This window comes from Macaca fascicularis, chromosome 11, assembly GCF_037993035.2.
Source record: "Macaca fascicularis isolate 582-1 chromosome 11, T2T-MFA8v1.1".
Lineage (NCBI taxonomy): Eukaryota > Metazoa > Chordata > Mammalia > Primates > Cercopithecidae > Macaca > Macaca fascicularis.
In genome coordinates this window covers 83,323,927-83,348,851 of record NC_088385.1, presented here as the reverse complement: position 1 = coordinate 83,348,851, position 24,925 = coordinate 83,323,927, and the positions used below count along the sequence as shown (strand labels likewise).

Sequence of the window (24,925 nt, the reverse complement as noted above, 5' to 3'; positions counted from 1 at the left end):
ATACTTTGCTCTTTCTATCTGATACATTATTCTTTTGAGCACTTTCTTGTAGAGCAGAGGAATGTCAAAATTTTACCTGCTGAAATTGCTTCTCTTCCACAATACTTTAGAGTGTCATGGGAAGCAGCTACTGGGTGGACCCTTGATTGGTGGTTATTTTTCATTTTTATAAAGGCCTAATTAAATAGCATATTTAAGTGTGAATTGTCAATCTAAAACACAGAACCTTGGATATAATAGGCCTGCTCCTATATTGACTTAATTTTTTTTTTCTTTCATTCCTCCATCTTGTCACACTTTTCCCCATCATCTCATTATCACTAATGGAATATATTTACTATGCAATGTGTAGTGCTAGTGGAAATAAAGAATATAGGAGCGACCTCCCACCTTATGACTTACTTGTATTCTCTGCTTGGGATGTGTTTCTTGCCATACTTTGTTTAGCTAACTGCCAGTTAACCTTTAGGTCTCAACTTAAACATCACTTCCTATGAGAAGCATCCTGTAACCTTATGTAAGGTCCATGGAGGTCATAAATCATGTGTGTGTTGTACACTTTGATTCTCCATAAAGTAATGTAGTGCTTGACACATACCAGGCTCACATTAATTTGTGTAAACTGATTTTCATCATGTAGCCTTGGATCTAATAGGGGGAGGCAGATAGATAAATATTTAGAAATACAGTGTGACCAGTTCTGTATAGAAGTACTTTGCGTGCAAAGGGAGAAAGAACTGCACTAGATAAGAAATGGAATCCATATTCTCTTGTTTCTTTTTTTTTTTTTTTAAATAACTAGTGTGATATCAATATACATTTTTAGGTTCATTCATTCACTTAAAGGCATTTAGAGTATTTATGCAAATTTATAACAAAGCTTTCAAAACAATTAAGTTACCATTATTTTGGGTCTTGTAGCCTTTTATTCAAAGTTGTTATAATCTCTGGTCTCAGATATTTTATAGGATGGTTTGTGGGAGGTAGGTGAGAGGGGAAACTGCTGTTCTTGTTTCTGGTGGTTTTACTAAATAAGCTCCTTCTGTGCTGATATGGTTTGGATGTTTGTACCCTCCAAATCTCATGTTGAAATGTGATTCCCAATGTTGGAAGTGGAGTCTGGTAGAAAGTGATTGGATCTCGGGGGCAGATTCCTCATGAATGGCTTAGCACCATCTCCTTGGTGATGAGTGAGTTCTTGCTCAGTTCATGCAGATTTGGTTGTTTAAAAGAGTCTGAGACATTCCCTCTAACCCCGTTCCCTTACTCACCATGTGATATGCTGCTCCGCTTCGCCTTCCCCATGATGTAACCTTCCTGAGGCCCTCACCAAAAGCAGATGTGGTCACCATTCTTCCTGTACAGCCTGCGGAACCATGAGCCAAAATAAACATATTTTCTTTATAAATTACCCAGATTCAGATATGTATTTATAGCACTGCAAGAACAGTCTAATACAAAAAATTGGTACTGAGGAGTGGGGCGTTGCTGTAAAGATACCTGAAGATGTGGAAGTAGCTTTGGAACTGGGTAACGGGCTGTGATTGGAAGTGTTTGGTGGGCTCAGAAGAAGACAAGACGACGACGGAAAGTTTGGAATTTCTTAGAGACTGGATAAACGGTTGTGACCCAAATACTGATGGAAATATGGACAATGAAGACTAGCCTGATGAGTTCTCAGATGGAAATGAGGAACTTGATGGGAACTGGAGTAAAGGTCACCCTTCTGCACCCTAGCAAAGAGCTTGACTGCATTGTGGCCAAATCCTAGGGTTCTGTGGAAGGTCGAACTTAAGAGTGATGACTTAGGGTATCTGGTGGAAAATATTTCTCAGCATTCAAGGCATGGCTTGGCTGCTTCTAACAGCCTGTGATCAAGTACAGGAACAAAGAAATGACTTAAAGATGGAACTTATTTAAAAGGGTAGCAGAGCATAAAAATTTGGAAAATTTGGAGTTTGGCCCTGTGATAGAGAAAGAATCCAAGCAGCCAGTGGAGCAATCACCTGCTAGAGTGATTAGCATGACCAAAAGGGAACCAAGTGCTAACATCTAAGACAATGGGAAAAAGACCTTGAAAGCCTTTTCCAGAGATCTTAGAAGCAGCCTCTCCCATCACAGGCCCAGAGGCCTAGAAGGGAAGAATGATTTCAGGGACCTGGCCCAGGGTGCCACTGTCCTGCTCAGCATCAGGACAGTCCTCCCACATCCTAGCTGCTCCAGCTCCAGCCCCAGTCTTGGCTCAAAGGGGCCCAGGTACAGCTTGGGCTGCTTCTCTGGAGGGTGCAAGACATAAGCTTTAGTGGCTTCCACGTGGTGTTAAGAGGTCTAGTACGAAGGATGCTTGGCAGCTTCCCCCTAGATTTCAGAGGATGTATGAGAAAGCCTGGGTGCCCAGGCTAAGCCTGCCTCAGGGGTGGAGCCCTCATAGAGAACCTCTGTTAGGGCAGTGTGGAGGGGAAATGTGGGGTTGGAGTTCCCACACAGAGTTCCCTCTAGGGCACTGCCTAGTGGAACTATGGAAAGTGGGCCACCACCCTCCAGACCCCAGAATGGTAGATCTACTGTTAATTTGTACCCTGAGCCTAGAAAAACTGCAGGCACTCAGGTCCGGCACTCAGGTCCAACATGTGAGAGCAGCCATCGGAGCTGTACCCTGCAAAGCCACAGGGGTGGAGCTGCCCAAGGCCTTGGGAGCCCACCCCTCACACAAGGTTGCCTGACATGAAGTCAAGGATTATATTGGAGTTTAAGGTTTAACGTCTGCCCTGCTGGGTTTTGGACTTGCTTGTGGCCTGTTGCCTCTTTCTTTTGGCCGATTAATACCTGAACCACCAATGTATCTTGTTTTGATGTATCAGGTTACTTGTTTTGGTTTTACAGGCTCATAGGTGGAAGGAATTTGACTTGAGTCTTGGATGAGACTTTGGACTTTTGATTGAGTTGATGTTGACATGACTTAAGACTTTGGGAGACTATTGGGAAGGGATGATTGTATTTTGCAGTGTGAGTAGGACATGAGATTTGTGGCACCAGCAGAATGATATGGTTTAGATGTTTGTGCCCTCCACATTGTGATCTCCAATGTTGGAGGTAGGACCTGGTGGGCCAAATTGTTTTCCCAAAGTGATTGTACTAACTTGCTACTCCCAGACATCACTGTGTGAGTTTTTATTATTCTTCTATGTTTACTAACCTTGGTATTGTAAGTCTTGTTAATTTCAGTCATTTTCGTGGGTTTGTACTAGCACCTCTATGGTTTCAGAGCGCTGTTTTATGTGCTTATTGGCCACGTGAGTATCCTCTTTTATGAAAAGCCTGTTCAAGTCTTTTCCTCACTTTTTCTATTGGGTGAGGACAACAGCCCTGTTCTGGTCACTCCAGAGGCTGAACAGTCTACGCACGGCTGAAGCTTGAGGAGACAACAAGCCCTGCTCTAGTTACACTGGCAGCTGACTAGTCTACGCATGGAAAATTATATAAAGAAAAGAGCCTGTTAAACTCTAGGAAAAAGGGGGAAAAAACACCCAGAGAATGCAACTCAGTTTCAGCGTTTACAGAGGTACCGAGAAGCACTTTTTTTTTTTTTTCCTCAGCCAGCTGTGCTTTATTGACAATGGGCCACTCAGGCCTTGACCGCGTACTGCCGCAGCGGGTACAGCCGCTCCTTCTGCTGCTGCTTCTTGGCCTTCAGGTTCTCCTCATGCTTGTTGAGCCAGTGGCGCATGGCGTGTGTCTTCTTAGGCCGCAGGTCCAGGGGCTTGTACTTCTTGCCCTTGTAGAATTTCCTGAGGTTTTCTTTCTGAGTCTGGTTAATAACTGGGAGAACATGGGGGATGGATTTGCGGATGACTCCTATCTTAGAGAGCTTGGAGGCCGCACCGCCTGTAACTTTGGCGACGCGTAGCTGGGACAGTTCCACCTTCAGGTCGTCCAGCTGTTTCAGCAACTCCTCCTCCTCCTTCCTGCGAAGATCTCCAGCTTTGATCGTGGCCATTGCTGCACAGCCTGAGAAGCACTTCTGCAGAGGCTAAGAGTTGGTAGAAAAAAGCAAGTAATATAAAAAAAGATTCCAGGAATGCTTCAAGGAGCTGACAAAAGCCTAAGTCAGTTTTATAAGAGACTCTATAAAGCATTCTGGCTTTACACCCCATTTAACCCTGAGGCTACTGAGAATCAGTATATAGTCCTCGCGTCTCCCTAAGAGGCATTTGCATAGCTCCAGCAAGACCAGATCTGAGACGGCGCACTTGACTATGTTGACTTTCTTCCTTGGCCTCTGGAGGCTCTGATCCTCCCCTTCGAGGTGAGACCTGGGGTGTGTTAGCTCCTGAATCTCGTTTCTGAGGGGGTGTTGGCCTCGGTAAAGCGGGGTAGGCTGGGACATATGGAGAAAGAATTTCTATTATCTCTGGCGGCTCCTGCAAAACTGGCTTCTCTTGCTGTTTCTGGGACTCCCTTTTTAAACTCTGTGTCTGCTGGTGAAGCTGCTCTTACTTTTACTTTTGGCTTTTTTGCAATAAGCTGTTAAACAGGGCTAAATTTATGCTGGTTTTGTCTATATTTAACCATGAATCAATATAAAGGAATTTAATCTAGGTGCGCTGGCTGTCCTCCGACCTCTGTCACCACCTTAAATACATGGCCAGTTGTTCCTTGTCTATAGTTCCTTCGGTGGGCCATCCTACACCAAAAGAGGGCAGTTCTAATTCACACAGAGATCTTCACCTCTAAGGGATTAACGTAACTCTATAATTTCCTGCAAAACATTTCTTAAGGTTCTGTAACATGCACTTTAATAAAGTAAGTTTTGATAATTTGATGACTTTCCTTTTTTCTTTTTGAAATTTTTTAACACAGTTCCTAGCGGACTGGGCTTACTTTGTGTCTGACCTATTTTTCTCTTGAGACAAAACAACATTCACACTACAAGAAGGAAAGGGTAAAAGGTCACTCACTCATCTAATTCACACTAAATGAAAATAAAAACTAAAACCAAAGTGTTGTTAAAGGCTCACCTGTTCGTCAAGCAATTTAAGCCAAGTCAAAATCAGAACCAAAACCAAACCATATGTCTTACTGATATATAAGAATTTTAAATAATCTGGTTGTTTCTGTTATAACTGTGGCCACTCTCTTCCACACTGCTTTTTGCTTTTTCACTGGCTTTATGATGTCTTTTGATAAATGGAAGTCCCTTTTAATTAGTCAATCTCCTTATCAGTTTTTGTTCTTAACGGTTAGTGCTTTCTGTTTAAGAAATCGTTTCATACTCCAGGGTCATTTGGATATTCTCCTATATCCTTTTAAAGTTGTGTTTTGCCTTTCACGTTTAGATATGTAATCCAACTGGACTTGGTTTCTGTGTATACTGTGAGGTAGAACTTTGTTTTTTTTTCCTTTTATATGGATACTTAATTGACTTAGTTTATTGAAAGCATTATTTTCTTACTTCATAAATTCAAGTGTTCATACATATTGTAGGTTTGTTTCTAGACTCTTTGTTCTTTTGATATTTGAATATATTTAGTCTGTATCATACTGTCTTCATTACTGTAGCTTTATACCAAGTCCTCCTATGTTATGCTTCTTTTTCAAAATCTATTGAGAGATACTCTGGACATTTATATTTATGTCTTAATTATAAAATCAATGTGTCTAGTTACCAAAATGTCTGTTGAGATTTTGATTTTAACTTTGCTGAATATATAAATTAATTTGAGAAAAATAGACATAAAAAAATTCATTCTAGACCATAGTATATTGCTCTATTTATTTAGAACTTTAATTTTTTAATTAATATTTTATAGCTTTTTGTCTTGCAGAAGTTTTTCACATTTCTATTAGATTTATATCTAAGTATTTGGTACTTTTTTGTGTAATTACAAATTTATCTTTTAAAAATCATTTTCTGACAGTCACTGATACATAGGAGTGTTGTTGATTTTTTTTTTTTTTTCTTTTTGTGGAGAAGGATTTCTCACTGTGTTGCCCAGGCTGGTCTCAAACTCCTGGGCTCAAGTGGTCCTGCTGCCTCTGCTTCCCTAAGTGCTGGGATTACATGAGCCATTGCATATGCATGCGGTTGATTTTTGTATATTGACCTTTATATGCAGTAATCTTGCTATTCACACTTATTAATTCTAATAATCTGCATATCCTTTTGGATATTTTATGTAAAATTACATTATCTGTAGATATAGATAGCTTCCCACCCCCATTTTTAATCCTTATAGTTTTTATTTTTTCTTACTGTATCACACTGGCTAAGATCTCTTGTATGAGGTTGAATGGAAATATTAATAGGATACCTTGTCACAAAGAGAAAACTTTGAACATTTCACCACTGAGTGATGTGTTCTGTAGGTTTTGATTAGAGAGATTTCCTTCTATTCAGTTTGCTAAGAGTTTTTATCATAAGTGGGTATAAGTTGTATGAAATGTTTTTTTGTTGTCTATTACAATGAACATATAAACTTCTTTATTAAATGTACTCAGTTATATTAATATATATATTTTTGAATGGATAAACCAAACCTGATATGATGATGCTCTGTTTTATATGTCACCAGATTTGGTCTTCATCTATTCTGTTTAGGATTTTGACTTTCAGCAATGAATTATAATTTCTCTGTCTTCAAATGTCCTTGTCTAGTTTTATATCACAGTTATATACTACTCGGTTAATGTTCTGTACTTTTCACTTTCCTAGAAAAATCTGTGTAAGATTTCTATGTGTCCATGGACACATAGAGGGGAACAACAGACACTGGGGCCTACCAGAGGATGGAGGGTATGAGGAAGAAGAGGATCAGGAGTAATAAGTAATGGGTACTAGACTTAATACTAGAGTGACAAAATAATCTATACAACAAACCTTTGTGACATGAGTTTTCCTGTATAACTAACCTGCACATGTACCCCTGAACTTAAAATAAGAGTTAAACAAATTTCTGGACTGGGCGCGGTGGCTCACTTACGCTTGTAATCCCAGCACTTTGGGAGGCTGAGGCAGGTGGATCATGATGAGGTCAGGAGATGGAGACCATCTGATTAACATGGTGAAACCCCGTCTCTACTAAAAATACAAAAAATTACCCAGGCGTGGTGGCAGGCACCTGTAGTCCCAGCTACTCGGGAGGCTGAGGCAGGAGGATGGCGTGAACCCGGGAGACGGAACTTGCAGTGACCCGAAATCGCACCACTGCACTCCAGCCTGGGAAACAGAGCAAGGCTCTGTCTCAAAAAAAAAAAAAAAAATTTCTATGTGTCTCCCACCCCCCTGCACCCACTGTTGGGTAAAATTCACTAATAAGGTATAATAATCTAGGACAGTAATTTTATTCTTTGGAAGGTTTTAAATTATGTATCCAGTAGGACTATTCTGATTTTGTTTCTTGTGGAAGTTTCCATAAGTTGGATTTTTCTAGGATTTCTCAGTAAGTTGGATTTTACTAAAACTTTTCTAGTAAATGTTCAAGTTTATTGGTATTGAGTTGTTTGTAATTCGCTTTTAGGATATTTTTAATGGTCAGAGGATTTGTTATGTTTTCTTCATCAACTATATTATTGGTTATTTATGCTATCTGTTTTTTTCTTTGTTAAATCTCACTTGGTATTCATTAATTGCATTCTTTTCAAAGAACTAACTTTTGGCATTTTCTCTTTTGTGTTTTAGTGTTCTTTGACATTTATTACTACTCTTTGTTTCCTTTCTTTTACTTTTTTGGGATTTGCTGCTTTAGGGAAGCAAAGTTTTCCACCACCCTCCTAGGGTCATATGCTTTTCTCTGGTTATAACGTCTGTCCTATGCCAGAAAAACAAAGACACAAAAAAGCAGTTAGAGCTGAATATTTATAATACTAGGAAGGACAAAGAGCATTAGATTGTGAAAATGTAACAAGAATATGGAGTTTCGACTAGAACAGTTAATTGTGGAGAAGAAGCTAGGAAGGTAAGGTTAGTTTATTAAGATTTATGTATACAGATTTCTCTTGGTCTTGATTTTTCATCACTGGTGTTAAAAATGTCTTTCTTTCCTCTGGCACAAGGGGGGCGCTTTTCACATGAGAGTTTCATCTCCTGCTTTCAGGAAGAAAAAGGAAGGTCAGAGTACCTTTAGCTCAAAATAATCAATGTTCCATAGCAGTGTATTTTGGGGTGGCAGTCCTGAACTTCTCCACTGCTGTTTCAGATTTTTTGAAATGGATGATTAGCTGTTTGATTTTCCTGTCTTTTATAGCTATGCATTTTCTTTGCTTACCTCAGTTCTTACAGTATTTCATTATCATTTCACTAAAATTTTGATTTTGTTGATTGCCACTGTGATTACTTCTTCAATCCATAGATTATTTAGAAGTATATTTCTTAATTGTAAAACACATTGTTGGGGGTGGTCACCAAGATGGCTGACTAGAAGCAGCTAATATGTGTGGCTCTCACAGGGAGGAATGGAAGGGGTGAGTAAATAGTTGAATCATTCAAGTACATGCATCAAGACTAATCAAGGAAAAAACTCTACCCATGGAGAATGGAGAAAAGCAAGACAGGATGAAGGCCCACCCAGAAGCGACACAGAGGGAGGGGAACCTCCCCCACTCAGGGAATTTGTTGAGGAAGGAACATAAACACTGAGGTCACCCTAGAACTGCAGTGGGCAGCCCAGGAGTACAAAGCTGCAATCTACAGCCAACACTCAAGGGAGGAGGAACCTATGCTTTCAGAGCATTGAGAGGGAGCATGACTGCAATTGTGAGGAAATTGTGGAGCCACCCATCTGAGCAAGAGTCTGCCAACTGATCAGTACACCTAAGTGCCACCTGCTGGATCACACCCCAGAACTTCAACACCAAAAATACCTCTTTGACGTACCCTCTCTGAAACCAAAGACAAGAAATCAGCTTCTATAAAATAAAGATCCTGCACAAAGCCTTGACCCTGTGAAAATGTCCAAAAGAGAAGTCTATTGACTACTTAATCTACACTGCAGTTAAAGGAACACCCATATGCAGAGATGAGAAAGAACCAACACAAGAACTCCAGTAACTCAAATGGCCAGAGTGTCCTGCAAGTGACTGTGCCACTTCTGCAACAAGAATTCTTAATGAGGCTGAACTGTCTGAAATGACAGAAGTAGAATTCAGAACATGGATAGGAATGAATATCATTGAGATTCAGGTGTACAGAAAAATCCAATCCAAGGAAACTAAGAATCACAATAAAACAATACAGGAATTGAAGGACAAAATTGCTGGTATAAAAAAGAACCTAATTAATTTGACAGAGCCGAATAACACAATATAAGAATTTTACAGTGCAATCACAAGTATTAACAACAGAATAAACCATACTGAGGAAAGAATCTCAGATCTTGAAGACTGGCTATCTGAAATAAGATAGACAAAAATAAAAAAGAATAAAAAGAAATGAACAAAACCTCTGAGAAGTATGGGATTATGTAAAGAGACTAAATCTATGAATCATTGGCATCTTTGAAAGGGAGGGAGAGAAAGCATATGACTTAGAGAACATATTTCAGGATATTATCCATGAAAACTTCCCTAGCTTTGCTAGAGAGGCCAACAGTCAAATTCAGGAAATGCAGAGAACTCCTGAAAGACTCTACACAAGAACATCATCCCCAAGATGCGTAATCATCAGATTTTCCAAGATTGAAACGAAAGAAAAAATGTTAAAGGTAGGTCAACCTGCAAAGGCAACCCCATCAGGCTAACAGCAGATCTCTCAGCTGAAACCTACAAGCTAGAAGAGATTGAGGAGGGCCTACAACATTCTTAAAGAAAAAATTCTTCAACAAAGAGTTTCATTTCTAGCTGGCTCACTCCTGTAATCCCAGCACTTTAGGAGGCTGAGGTGGGTGGATCACAAGGTCAGGAGTTCAAGACCAGCCTGGCCAATATGGTGAAACCTGTCTCTACTAAAATTACCAAAAAAAAAAAAAAAAAAAAAAAAAAAAGATTAGCTGGCCGTGGTGGCAGGCAGCTGTAGTTCCAGCTACTCAGGAGGCTGAGGCAGGAGAATCACTTGAACCCAGGAGTGGAGGTTGCAGTGAGCCAAGTTCACGCCACTGCATTCCAGCCTGAATGAAAGAGTGAGACTCTGTCTCAAAAAAAAAAAAAAAAGATCCTTTTCAGACAAGCAAATGTTGAGGGTGTTCGTTAACCATCAGGCCTGCCTTATGAGAGATCTTGAAAAGAGCACTCAATATAGAAAGGAAAGACCACTACCAGCTAATTCAAAAACACTCTGAAACACACAGACTAGTGACGCTATAAGACAACCACAGAAACAAGCCAACATAATAACCAGCTAACAACAAAATGACAGGATCAGATCCACACATATTAATACTAACCTTCAATCTAAACAGGTTAAATGCCCCACTTAAAAGGCACAGAGCAACAAACTGGATAAAAAAGCAAGACCCAGTGGTATGCTATCTTCAAGAGACTCACCTCACACGTAATGACACCCATAGGCTCAAAATAAAGGGATGGAGGAGAATCTACCAAACAAACAGAAAACCAAATAAATAAATAAATAAATAAATAAATAAATAAATAAATAAAACAAGAAGCCCAGGGCTTAGAATCCTAATTTCAGACAAAACAGACTTCAAACCAACGAAGATTAAAAAAAAAAAAATTAAAGAAGGGCATTACTAGTAAAGGGTTCAATCGAGCAAAACCTAACTATCCTAAATATATATGCACCCAACACAGGAGCACCCAGATTTATCAAGCAAGTTTTTAGAGACCTACAAAAAGACGTAAACTCCCACACAATTAATAGTGGGAGACTTCAACACTCCACTGACAGTATTAGACAAGTCATCAAGGCAGAAAATTAAAGATACTCAGGACCTGAACTCAACATTAGATCAAATGGATCTGATAGGCCTCTATAGAACTTTGCACCTTAAAACAACAGAATGTACATTCTTCTCATCTCCACATGGAACGTACTCCAAAAGCAATCACATAATTGGATATAAAACAATCCTCAGCAAATGCAAATGAACCAAAATCATACCAAACACACTCTTGGACCACAGTGCAATACAAATAGAAGTCAAGACTAAGAAAATTCTCAAAACCATGCAATTACATGGAAATTAAACAGCATGCTACTGAATGACTTCCTGGGTAGGTAATGAAATTAAGGCGAAAAGCAGTAAGTTCTTTGAAACTGATGAGAACAAAAGTACAACATATAAGAATCTCTGGGACGCAGCTAAGCCAGTGTCAAGAGGAAAATTCATAGCACTAAATGCCCACATTGAAAAGTTAGAAAGATATCAAATTAACAACTTAACACTACAATTGAAAAAATTAGAGAAGCAAGAACAAATCAACCCCAAAGCTAGCAGAAGACAAAAATAACCAAAATCAGAGCTAAACTGAAGGAAATTGAGACACAAAAACCCTTCAAAAGATGAATGAGTCCAGGAGTTGGTTTTTTGAAAAAATTAATAAAATAAGTCACTAGCTAGACTAATAAGGAAAGAGAGAATATCCAAATAAACACAATTAGAAGTGATGAAAAAGAATGTTACCACTGACCCCACAGAGATAAAAATAACCACCAGAAATTACTATGAATACCTCTATGCACACAAACTAGAAAACCTAGAAGAGATGAATAAGTTTCTGGACACATACACCCTCCCAAGACTGAACCAGGAAGAAATTGATTCCCTGAATAGACCCATAACAAGCTCCAAAATTCAGTCAGTAATAAATAGCCTACCAACGATAAAAAGCCCAGAACCTGATGGATTCACAGCTGAATTCTACCAGATGTACAAAGAAGAGTTGGTATTATTCTTACTGAAACTACTCCAAAAAAATTGAGGAGGAGGGACGCCTCCCCAGCTCATTCTACGATGCTAGCATCATCCTGTAAGCAAAACCTAGTAGAGACACAACAAAAAAGAAAACTTCAGGCCAGTATCCTTGATGAACATTGATGTAAAAATTCTGTGCAGTATACTTACAAACTGAATCCAACAGCACATCAAAAAGCCAATTCACCACCATCGAGAAGGCTTCAAGTCCAGGATGCAAGATTGACTCAATATATGCAAATCAATAAATGTGATTCATCACATAAACAGAACTAAAGACAAAAACCACATGATTATTTCAATAGTTGCAGAAAAGGCTTTCGGTAAGATTTGACACCCCATTCATGTTAAAAACTCTCAATAAACTAGATATTGAAGGAATATTCCTGAAAATAATAAGAGCCATCTGTGACAAACCCACAGTCAACATTATATTGAATGGGCAAAAGCTGGAAGCATTCCTCTTGAAAACCAGAACAAGACAAAGATGCCCTCTCTCACCACTCCTTTTCAACATAGTATTGGAAGTCTTAGCCAGAGCAATGAGAAGGAAGGCAAGAGAAAGAAATAAAGGGAATCCAAATAGGAAGAGCGGAAGTCAAACTATCTTTGTTAACAGTCAACATGATTCTATATCTAGAAAACCCTGTAACCTTGACCCAAAAGCTTCTTCAGCTGATAAACAACTTCAGCCAAGTTTAAGGATGCAAAATCAATGTACAAATATCACTGGCATTCCTATACACCAAAAACAGCCAAGCCAAGAGCTACATCAGGAAGGCAGTGTCATTCACAATTGCCGCAAAAAGAGAAAAGATACCTAGGAATATAGCTAACTAGGGAGGTGAAAGATCTATGTAGTCAGAATTATAAAACACTGCTCAAAGATATCAGAGAAGATGCAAACAAATGGAAAAACCTCCCATGTTCATGGATAAGAAGAATCAGTATCATTGAAATGGCTGTACTGCCCAAAGCAATTTACAGATTCATTGCTGTTTCTATCAAACTGCTATCAGTATTCTTCACAGAACTAGAAAAAACTATTTTAAAATACATGTGGAACCAGAAAAGAGCCCAGCAGCCAAAGCTATCCTAAGCAAAAAGAACAAAGCTGGAGGCATCACATTACCTGACTTGACTTCAAACTACGCTGCAGGGTTACAGTAACAAAAACAGTATGGTACCTGTAGAAAAACAGACACATAGACCAATGGAACAGAATAGAGAGCTCAGAAATAAGGCTGCATACCTGCAACCATCTGGTCTTCGACAAAGCTGACAAAAACAAGCAATGGCAAAAAGACTATATTCAATAAATTGTGCTGGACTGTTCACGATAGCAAAGATATGGAATCAACCTAAATGCTCATCAATGACAGACTGAGAAAAGGAAAATGTGGTACATATACACCATGGAGTATTGTACAGCCATAAAAAAGAACTAGATCATGTCTTTTGTGAGAACATGGATGGAGCTGGAGGCTATCTTCTTTAGCAAACTAAAGGAACAGGAACAGAAAACCAGGTACTGCATGTTCTCCCTTATATGATGGAGTTAAAGGATAAGAACTTGTGAACACAAAGAAGGAAACAACAGACACTGAGGTCTGCTTGAGCGGGGAGGGTTATATGAGGTAGAGAGGCAGAAAAGATAACTATTGGGTACTGAACTTAATACCTGGGTGATGTAATAATATGTACAACGAATCCCCATGACATGTGTTTATCTATGTAACAAACCTTCACATGTACTAGCAAACCTAAAATAAATCTAACCAGTTAAATGATGCTGGGATAACTGGCTAGCCATATGCAGAAGATTGGAGCTGGACCCCTTACACCACATATAAAAATGAACTCAAGGTGAATTAAAGACTTAAATGTAAAACCGAAAACTATAAACCCTGGCAGACAACCTAGGTAATACCATCCAGAACATAAGAATGGGCAAACATTTTATGACAGAGACATCAAAAGCAATCGCAGCAAAAGCAAAAATTGACAAGTGGGATCTAATTAAGCTTAAGAGCTTCTGCACAGCAAAAGAAACTGTCAGCAAAGTAAACAGGCAACCTGTAGAATGGGAGAAAATATTTGCTAACTATACACTTGACAAAGGTCTAATATCCAGCATCTATAAGGAACTTAAATAAATTTACAAGAGAAAAACAACCCCATTAAAAAGTGAGCAAAAGACATGAACAGACACTTTTCAAAAGAAGACATACCTGTGGCCCACAAGCATGTGAAAAAAAGCTTGATATCACTGATCATTAGAGAAATGCAAATCAAAATCATCTCACACCAGTCAGAATGGCTCTTATTAAAAGGTCAAAAAATAACAGGTGCTGAGGTTGCAGAGAAAAGGGAACACTTATACACTGTTGGTGGGAGTGTAAATTAGTTCAGCCATGTGGAAAGCAGTATGGCGATTCCTCAAAGCACTAAAAGCAGGATTACCATTTGACCCAGCAGTCCCATTACTGGGTGTATACCCAGGGGAATATAAATCACTCTACCATAAAGACACATGCATGCAAAAGTTCTTTGAAGCGCTGCTCATAATGGCAAAGACATGGAATCAACCTAAATGCCTAATCTGCCTAAATGTTTTGACTCTCACTCTACCACCCTCAGAAGTCTGGATTTAATATCCCTATGTACTGGTTTAGGTAACATCATGTACATACCTTTGTTTAAGGGACATTACATTGTATATTATACTAATCAGTTTACTTCATTTTCTCTTGGCTGTACACTAAGTTCCTTGAGGACAGCAGTGATGTTTATTTTCTGTATGTTCAGAATTTGGAACAGTGCGTCTTGTATGGCAAGAGGTAAATGTATATATTTTTTATTATTTTTACTTATTTATTTTTTTTGAGATGGGGTTTTGCTCTTGTTGCCCAGGCTGGAGTGCAATGGCGTGATCTCAGCTCACCACAACCTCTAGCTTCCGGGTTCAAGTGATTCTCCTGCTTCAGCCTCCCGAGTAACTGGGATTACAGGCATGCACCACCATACCCGGCTAATTTTTGCATTTTTTAGTAGATATGGGCTTTCTCCATGTTGGTCAGGCTGGTCTCGAACTCCCAACCTCAGGTGATCTGCTCGCCTCGGCCTCCCAAAGTGCTGGGATTGCAGGTGTGAGCCACTGCACCTAGCCATAAATAATATTTGGTCAATGTGTTTTGAGCCCTACAAAGGACGTATAACTGACAGTGAAGCAATAATAGGTATTAAGATCTATAAGCCATAAATTTTATCAGTGGTTGGTTCAGAGATAATGGGAAATGAACTTTCTTTTGTACCTTGGCAATTTTGGTAGTAATGATTTCTTTTTTTTTTTATTGAACTTATATTAGTATTCTGGTTTCCTCGGGGCAAAATGCTGATGATTTAGTTTTGCCTGAACTCATTACATAAGTAGTAGGTATTTATAAAACAATAGATCAAGAAAACCTTTAGTACGTTTTTCTTTGTGCATTTTATTGGTAACTTGTCACTGGGTTGGATGATTGGTATATACATATATATCTCTAAAACACTACCTCTGTTCTAAGTTTTTCATAAGATTTGCCAGATCCGGAGATAGAAAAAGTATTTGGACACCCTTGTAGTTCAGAATTTAAGTAATTTATTGGGCTTTAATGTGCTGTTAGGCAGTCATTAAATAAATAGAAACTAAATTATAATGAATTTGAAATAGACACCTATCAGCACAATAGTATGTATTTAATGTCTATGAAAAAAGTGGCTTTTTATGAAGTTTTTTGGAAAGAGGCAGTGTTTTTGGGAACGTCTACTTACCTTTGTGCTCCAGAGTAATCAAGATAAAGGGAGTTGTCTAGATTTTTTGCTCTCCTTTTGCCTTTATGTTTTTAGGTAACTTACTATGCTTTTTCCCCTTCTCTCTGATAGTTGATATTATTAGTTTACTTTGTTTCTTTTTTTCCCCCCCACCTTGCATGTTTTCCTCATCCATCTTCCTAAAGTTGTACACAGTGGGATAGCTTGCACCGCATACCACTAATCCACTTCCTTCTTGTCCATCATGTTTGCTGTCATCATTATTTTTTTTTCTATTTTTCTTACTATTATAGTAGTAATATTAGAATGGAAGAAATGTTAACATAACTCGTAGGTGCCAGAACATTAGTATACTATAGGAAGCATATGTACTGTACCATTTTGAAATATTTGATGAAAGCCATTTGGAATAGACTGCTTTAATCAAACAGTTCACTTAGATTTTTTTTCTTTCAAAGTACATATGAATAGGATGTTGATACTAGCTTGATATTTGGAAGCTGTCACTTGTATATAATCTCTCATTATATTAGATTTTCTTTCAGGATTTAATCTACTGTAGATACAGTTATGGGTCACTTAACAACAGGCATACATTTGTGAAATGTATCATTAGGCAATTTTGTCATGTGAGTATCATAGAGTGTACTTATTAATACACAAATCTAGGTGGTATAGCCTACTACACACCTAGGCTATATGCTATAGCCCATTGGTCCTAGGCTACAAATCTGTACAACATGTTTTACTACACAGAATATTGTAGGTAATTGTAATACAATAGTATTTCTGTGTCTAAACATGACTGAGCATAGAAAAGGTACTGCTTTGCACTGTGACCTTGAGGGTTCTTAGATCTCACACAAGAAAGAATTTGAGGTGAATTCATAGAGTAAAGTGAAAGCAAGTGTATTAAGAAAGTAAAGGAATAAAGAATGGCTATTCCATAGGCAGAGCAGCGGCATGGGCTGCTTATCTGCTTATACTTATTGTTACTTCTTGAATATATGCGAAACAGGGGGTGGATTATTAATGAGTTTTCTGGGAAAGGGATGGGCAATTCCCAGAACTGAGGGTTCCTCCCTTTTTGGATCATACAGGGTAATTTGCTGATGTTGCCACGGCATTTGTAAACTGTCAGGCACTGGTGAGAATATCTTTAGTATGCTAATACATTATACCCTAATTAGCATATAATAAACAGTGAGGACGACCAGAGGTTATTTTCATTGCCATCTTGGTTTTGGTGGGATTTGGCCAGCTGCTTTTATCACAGCCTGTTTTATCTGCAAGGTCTTTATCACCTATATCTTGTGCAGACCTCCTATCTCATTCTGTGACTTAGAATGCCTCACCTCCTGGGAATGCAGCCCAGTAGGTCTCAGCCTTATTTTACCCAGTCCCTATTCAAGATGGAGTCGCTCTGGTTCAAACGCCACTGACATTTACCATGGCTATGATGTCACTAGGCAATGGGAAATTTTCAGCTTCATAGTAAATCTTAATGGAACCACTGTCATAACATGCAGTCTGTCCTTGTCTGTAACATCCTTATGTGGTATGGCTGATGACTACTGTAGTGTAGATTAGTTCATCTAGCTAAACCAGTTTGTTCTTATTTACAATCTGACTTCTTTTTTTAGTCAAAATTGCAGAGTGAAATTAAGGTAAGTGATGTGAATATAGTGTTATCTTCCAGTAATCTTCTTTTTTTTGAGATGGGGTCTTGCTCTGTTGCCCAGGCTGGACTGCAGCGGCGTGGTCTCAGCTCACTGCATCCTCCGCCTCCCGGGTTCAAGTAATTCTGCTGCCTCAGCCTCGCGAGTAACTGGGATTACAGGCACCCGCCACCATGCCCAGCTAATTTTTGTATTTTTAATAGAGACGAGGTTTCACCATGTTGGTCAGGCAGGTCTCAAACTCCTGATCTCAGGTGATCTGCCTGCCTCAGCCTCCCAAAGTGCTGGGATTACAGGCATGAGCCACTGCGCCCAGCCATCTTCCAGTAATACTCTGCTTTAAAAGTGTAGTGTATTCATGGCTCTGCATTTTTGCCTTTTTTTTGAGATGGAGTCTTGCTCTGTTGCCCAGGCTGGAGAGCAATGGCATGATCTTGGCTTACTGCAACCTCTGCCTCCTGGGTTCAAGTGATTTCTCCTGCCTCAGCCGCCTGAGTAGCTGGGATTATAGGCATGCACCACCACCCCCAGCTAAGTTTTTTTGTATTTTTGGTAGAGGCGGGGTTTCACCATGTTGGCCAGGCTGGTCTCAAACTCTTGACCTCAGGTGATTCACCTGCCTAGGGCTCCCAAACTGCTGGGATAACAGGTGTGAGCCATCACACCTGGCACATTTTTGCCTTTGAGAATCCTTTTTTTGTTACGTATGAGTATAATAAAACAGAGAAACTCCTGGGACATCCTGGGAGATAGGAAGTCACAAATAGGAAGTCACTTGTTGCCATAAGAGAAAGCCATTATTCATTACTGAATAATTGAATATTCAATCATTATTATAAGATTGTTATGATTAGACATGTATTAAAGCCATTAGCCTTGCCTAGTAGGTGCTCCTTCCTTTTCCCTGTGACTGAAATAACTATTTGTAAATCCCAAATAGAGAATAATTTTTATAAAAATTACTTTCTCTAGGAACTTTGTTAGGGAAGTATAGACAGTGAGCTACCAGTTCCCCAGCTTCTAGAGTACTGATAACAAAAGGAACAATAGAGAGAACATTGTCTTCTTTATACTTTGAATTCAACTAGTAATTATATTTAAATTAGGATGCAGGCCTGGCTTTAGCTTAGCAATTTTGAGAAATGAGTTGATATGGTTGTCAAACGCCATATTCTTTTATGAAAAAGTTATTCAACTTTTAAAAAATATACAGAAGCAATATACACTGTTTAAAATGCTTAAAACAGCAGAGAAGACTACCTTTCTTGTCTCAAAGCCTATTCCTTAGAGCCTACTGCCATTAAGTTTGCCTTTAATTACTGTTTTAGCTTTTTAAAAATGCTTCCCTATTCTCAGATTTATTATCATTTAAATGTTTTTGACTTTGCCCTCTAAAGGATGAAGAGATTGGTGTGCTTATACTTTAAGCCCCCAACCACCTTCCCCTTCCAGGATTTTTTGTTATTAACAGTGTTTCTTAACTGTTATCAAAGGTGAGGAATTTAGGGCATTTATCATTAATTTTACCTTTTATCATCTTGCTTCCTTTTTTACTTAGTGATTTTATAATTTTTATTTTGTGTGTGTCTTCTTTCTTTTTCATATAGAGTAATTCTCTTTGTACATAGATAGAGTAATTCAGAAAGTTGAAAACAAAAAATAAGGATTTATTAATTCATTCATTTTATGAATATTGATCATTTAATATTTGGGCACCTCAGGGCTCTGATCTTGGGTTCTTTTCTGTCTACAAAGATTTCCAAAATTATCTCATTCAATGTTATGGTTTTAAATTCCATCCGTATGCTAACTCCTAGTTTACATTTTTTGGCCTGACCTCTCCCCCTCCGCCTCACATCTGCATGTTCAGCTGCTTCCTTGATATCTGTATTCACATGTCTACTGGCATCCCAAAGTGAGCAAGTCCGAAAGGAGCTCCTGATATCCATCCCTTTCTTCTCCAAGTCTTCCCACAATATATTGCATTCCTGCTAAATGACCTCTTCATTTTCTCAGTTGCTTTGGGCACAAACCCTGCTTAAGTTCCTGCCTCTCTTTTTTAAAAAATGTATACCTTATATCTGATTCATCAATAAAATCTTTTGGCTTCATATTCAAAGTATAGAAAGAATTTGGCATTATTCATCACATCTCCTACTGCTCTTCTGGTGCACGCCATCATTGTCTGTTGCCTGCATTATAGTGATAGTGTTCTACTTTGTAATCTCTTCTCAATTAGCAGCCCAAATGATCCTACTTAAGTAAAATCCTATCATTTCTCAGCTTTCCTTTCAGTAGTAGCTTCCCATCTCATTCAGAGTAAAAAATTAAAGTCCTTCTGTTCTTTGAGGCTCTCTGTGATTTGTAGCTTAGTTACCTTTCTGTTCTCTTTGCTCACTTTGTCCGTATTCCACTTGCCACAGTAGTCTCTTTGCTATTCTTTAGATACACCACTTGGTCCTGCTTCAGAGTCTTTGTGCTTGCTGATTCTTTTTCTGCTTGGAAGGGTCTTCTAGTCATTTGGATTGCTCACCCCCTAATGTTACTGAGATCTTGACTCAGAGTCATTTCGGTGAAGCCTAAAGTCCTTTCTAGGCAATCCAATCTAAAATTTTACCTTGTTTTTGTGATATGTCAGACAACTCCTCCCTTCCTATTTTTTATTCTAGTATCTATTATAATACACAATATATTTTAATTAATTTTAAAAAATTATCAGGTCAGGTTCATCGAGGAAAATAAATTACTACTGGTACTTCAAGCAAAAAGAAAATTAATAAGGGGAATTAGATGGTGATAAATTTATTGGAAAAGCTGGAGGCATGGATATGGATGGCTATCCCTAGCTTTCAGGTTAGTCATTGCTGCTGATCATTGTACCTGCCTGTTGGTACTAACATGGGTAGCTGGCAGCGGAGTACTTGGTGATCACTGTAAAGCCTCATGTCTGTCAAAGCTTACTGCCATTGTAATTGCCCAATGGGTTCTTCTTGCCAGCTGCCCAGATGAACCCAATTTATCAACACAGGGAAATTGCAAAAGAGAAAATATTTAATATACATAGAGCTGGTTAAATGAGAGACTGGAGTTTTATTATTACTCAGATCAGCCTCCTTTATTGGAGGCTAGGGTTTTTCAAGAATAATTTGGTGGGCAGGACGCTAGGGAATGGGGAATGCTGTAATTGGTCGGGGAGTGCAGTCACGCGGTATGGAAAAATAGTCCTCATGTGCTCAGTCCAAGCCTGGGTGAGAGCCACGAAAGAAGATCCAGGTGAGGCCACCCAGTCACCAGAAATGCAAAAGCCTGAAAAGACATCTCAAAAAGCCAATCTTAGGTTCTATAATAATGTTATTACAGGAGTAGTTGAGGAAGTTGCAAATTTTGTGATCTCTGGAACAGTGGCTGGCATCTTATTCAGGCCACTTATACTCCTAACCTTGTGACCTTTCATTAGTTTTACAAAGGCAGTTTACTTTTGGAAAGGGCTATCATAATTTATAAACTAAATTTCTCCCAAAGTTAGCTTGGCCCATGCCCAGGAATGACCAAAGGCAGTTTGGAGGCTAAAGGCAAGATGGAGTTGGTTAGGTCAGATCTCTTTCACTGTCATAATTTTCTCACTGTTAAAATTTTTGCAAAGGCAGTTTCACCGGGAGAAGAAGAATGGTCTGGTTTATATCTCTCTTCCACCTTCCAAATACTGTGAAAATGCATTGCATTGGCTGAATGTCAGTCACATCTCCAATCCCCAAGGCAAAGACATTTGCAGAATGTAATTTCCATGCTTTTAGCTTCTATGATACAGAGGAGAACACAGAATGAATGATAAAATAAATTTATTTATACCTATATTGATAAGATATGGATATATATGTATATATTGGATTAGTCAGGGTTCTCTAGAAAAACAGTACCCACAGTATGTGGAGACATACAGACATGCACGTAAAATGGGGACTAGCAAGTATGACATTTGCAGGGTAGGTCAACAGGCTGGAAAACTACCACATTGCTAATGTTGCAGTCTTGACTCTGAAGGCAGTCTGGAAGCAGAATTTCTTTTTCTTTTGAGGACCTCAGGTTTTTTTCTTTTTTCTTTTTTTTCTTTTTTTGCCTTTAAGTGGTTGAATGAGATCCACCCACATATTGAGGGTAACCTGCTTTACTCAAAGTCTACTGATCTAAATGTTAAACACATATTAAAAAAAAAAAGTCTTCAGAGCAACATCTATACTGGTCATTAACCAAACAACTGAGTCTCATGGCTTAGCCAAATTTACACATAAAATGAACCATTATAGTCTACCCCTTGTTACATTGGCACCCGCCATATCTCTTTAAAAACATACTTGTTATAAGCTGAATTGTATCCCCTTAAAATTCATATTGAAGTTTGACCTTCCAGCACTTCAGAATGTGACAGTATTTGGAGACAGAGTCTTTAATGAGATAGTTAAGTTAAAATGAGGGCACTAGGGTGGGCCCTAGTTCAGTATGACAGGTGTCCTTGTAAGAAGAGGAAATTTGGATACAGACATGTACAGAAGGAAGACCATGTGAAATCTCTGGGAGAAAATGGCCATCTACAAGCTAAGGAGAAAGGCCTCTGAAGAAACTAAACGTGCTGAGACCTTGATCTTGGACCTCTAGCCTCTAGGCCTATGAGGAAATAATGTTGTTGTTTAAGCCATCCAGTTTGTCGTATTTTATTATGGCAACCATAGAAAATTAATACAATAGTTTATCTCCAAACAAAGACAATAACAAGGTCATGCTTCCACCCAGTGGTACAACTGTTTTTCGTAAAATGTACTAACTTTTTCCCCGAAGAGAATGTAAAGTCCTTGGGTGATGTTCATTTTTCTTGTTATTCTGTAACTTAAATACTATAACGTAGAGTTAACAATACTTAAATGCTATGAAATAAAGTCAGTATATCTTATAAAGCAGTAAGAGAGGAAAGAAAACAAAAACAAAGATTTGATACACAAACATATTCATAAAAGAATAAGGAAGTAATAATCCCCAAAATTACAATTTTTGTGTCTGTAACTGATTACGTAATTGTGGCAGGTATTTGTAACTACCTTCTTCCACTATCCCTTCTGTATTCATTTCCCTTCAGCAAGTACCTCAACTGGTCATGACTTTTGACCTGGTAGGATGATCCAAAGTTTCATTCCTGAAGAGCCTAGGCAGTTACTAGTCCTGTCTAGATTGGATTGTTGTGATTTTCTATTGACTTTAATCACCGAACATGCAGCACTAAGAGATATCCCATCATAGCTCCTGTATTTCAGACATACTTTCCCGTACCTCTGTTGTAGAATAGCAATCTCATTTCTTCATGGTAATTAGGATCACTCACCTCACCGAGTCTAGTAACCCCCCGTCTTTGCCTGCTGATTCAGAGGCATGAGGACCTTAAAGTGGCCAGATGGCAGTCTTAACTTTGAGTTCAGTGGAATCATTGCTGTGTCTCCTAGTGGAGGCATTCCTCTCTTTGGAGTAAGACTTCCAGACTGGCAAAGCACAAGGTTATGGGGACAGGATGCAAAAATTTTATTAGTGGATCAATAGCAGTAATAGTGGATGATGTCACTTCCATTTCTCCCTCTCATTCTCAGAGCCATGAACCTTGACTATAGGAGAAAATGCACTATATGTTGCATGTTGACCCAGAGCATATACAACCTTCTGGCGATCCATGCTGCAGCCTGTATGAATTGCTCCCTCACTGATGCTGTAATTGAGTTTTCAAAATGCCACCCTGCTATTCTGTCAAACCAGTTACTTCATGATGTTGGGGAACATGGTAAGGCCAGTGGATTCCCTGAGCGTGGTGGATTCATTGCTGTACTACAGTTGCTGTGAAATGAGTTTCTTCTTCCAAAGCAATGCTATATGTGTTACTCTGATGGTAGATAAGGCACCCTAAGTCTATGGATGTTAGTTCAGGCAGAAGCATTGCATGCAGGGAAGAGAAATTTATTCAGGTAGGAACAAAATGCTGCCCCTTCCACGATGGAAGCAGCTCAGGATAATCTACCTGCCACTGGGCAACTAGCTAATGACCCTGCACAGTGGTGCTGTATTTGGGACTTGGTGTTGATCTCTACCGCTGGTCAGTTGGGCACTCAGCAGTGGCTCTAGCAAGGTCAACTTTGATGAGTGGAAGTCCATGTTGCTGAGCCATGCATAACCTCCATCCCTGTCACCATGGCTACTTTGTTCATGAGCCCATTGTGGAATGACAGAAGTGACTGGAGAAAGAGGCCTACTAGTATCACAGAATGGGCTCTCCTATTTACTTGATCATTAAAATACCTCTCTGCTAAGATCACTTGTTGGTGAGTATTCACATGGGACACAAATATCTTCACTGTAAAGGCCCAGGTAGTAAATATTTCAGACTTTGTGGACTACATATTGTCTCTGTCACGCATTCTCCTTTTCTTCTCTCCCCTCTCGTTTCTATTTTCCTTCTTTATAGCCCTTTAAAAACGTAAAAACCATTCTTAGATTGTGTGCTATAGTTTGCTGACCCTCAGCTTATCTGTTAAAAAATGCCAGATTCATTTATGTGAAAATTGTATTAGGAAGGAATCCATATTTCCAGATAATGAAGGTTAAGGAAGGCACTACATTTATTTTAATTATAAATTGGGATTTAAATCTAAGAAAACATTAATAAAGCACCCAAAGGTATTATAAACACACACACTTATGTATATGTATCTGTGTGTGTGTGTGTGTGTAAAGATACACCCACATATAGTTACTCAATAAATAATTACAAATCACCTAACATTTTATAAGTTTATTAACCAAAGTTGCTGTCACAAACTCAAATGCCTACAAGGGCCTGGCAGATAAAGGGGCATTTTTGGAGTGGCTAAGTACACAGTAGTAACTGAATTGCTTATACGTCAGTAAATTCAAATATTAACAGAATGACTTTGCCAAACGTTGTGAGGACTGAATGAAACATGGTTCCAAACATATATATGGTCCCTGGGTAATCAGTTTTTATGATCACCTGTAAAAGCAGAGGCTTGTTTCTACCATCTATACTTCTAAGAAATTCTTTTTTTCTCTTACCCTGGTCGTAAGAAAAAAGAAAAAAAGAAAAAAGAAGGAAATTCTTTAAATCTTTCAGCATGTAGTCCTTGAAGGAAGATTTGTACTTTAAAATTGATGGGCTCTACTCATTCAGGGCAATAAACTATAAAATTATTGGGGAAAGTATCAAATGAATATGTTATAATCCATGATTTTTAAAAATATAATCTTATAAGGAAGATAAGAACATATGCAATTTTAACAGATTTATATAAACAAATTTTAAAAACTTAAAGTAAATAGTATTAAGCGATATATGAACTTTGGAAGTTAACGAATCAAGAGAATACTTCCAGTTAGGGGAAATCAAGGAAGGCTTCATGAAGAAGGTAATATATGACTTGGACTTCATTGGGTGGGTTGGGTTTGGTTTTGCAAAAGAAATATTCTCTAGAAGGGAGAATGCAGGCAAAGGCAGGGAAATATGAAGGCATAAGAATA

The 24,925-nt window shown here is 38.6% G+C and overlaps 1 protein-coding gene and 1 pseudogene across 17 annotated transcripts in view; one reads left to right on the top strand and one right to left on the bottom strand.

The window, feature by feature from the left end:
• The window catches only part of OSBPL8 (oxysterol binding protein like 8), a 216,990-nt gene that overhangs the window by 39,588 nt on the left and 152,477 nt on the right, over positions 1–24,925 (top strand). The window lies entirely within an intron of this gene.
• On the bottom strand, positions 666–4,406 carry LOC141408077 (large ribosomal subunit protein uL29 pseudogene; annotated as a pseudogene).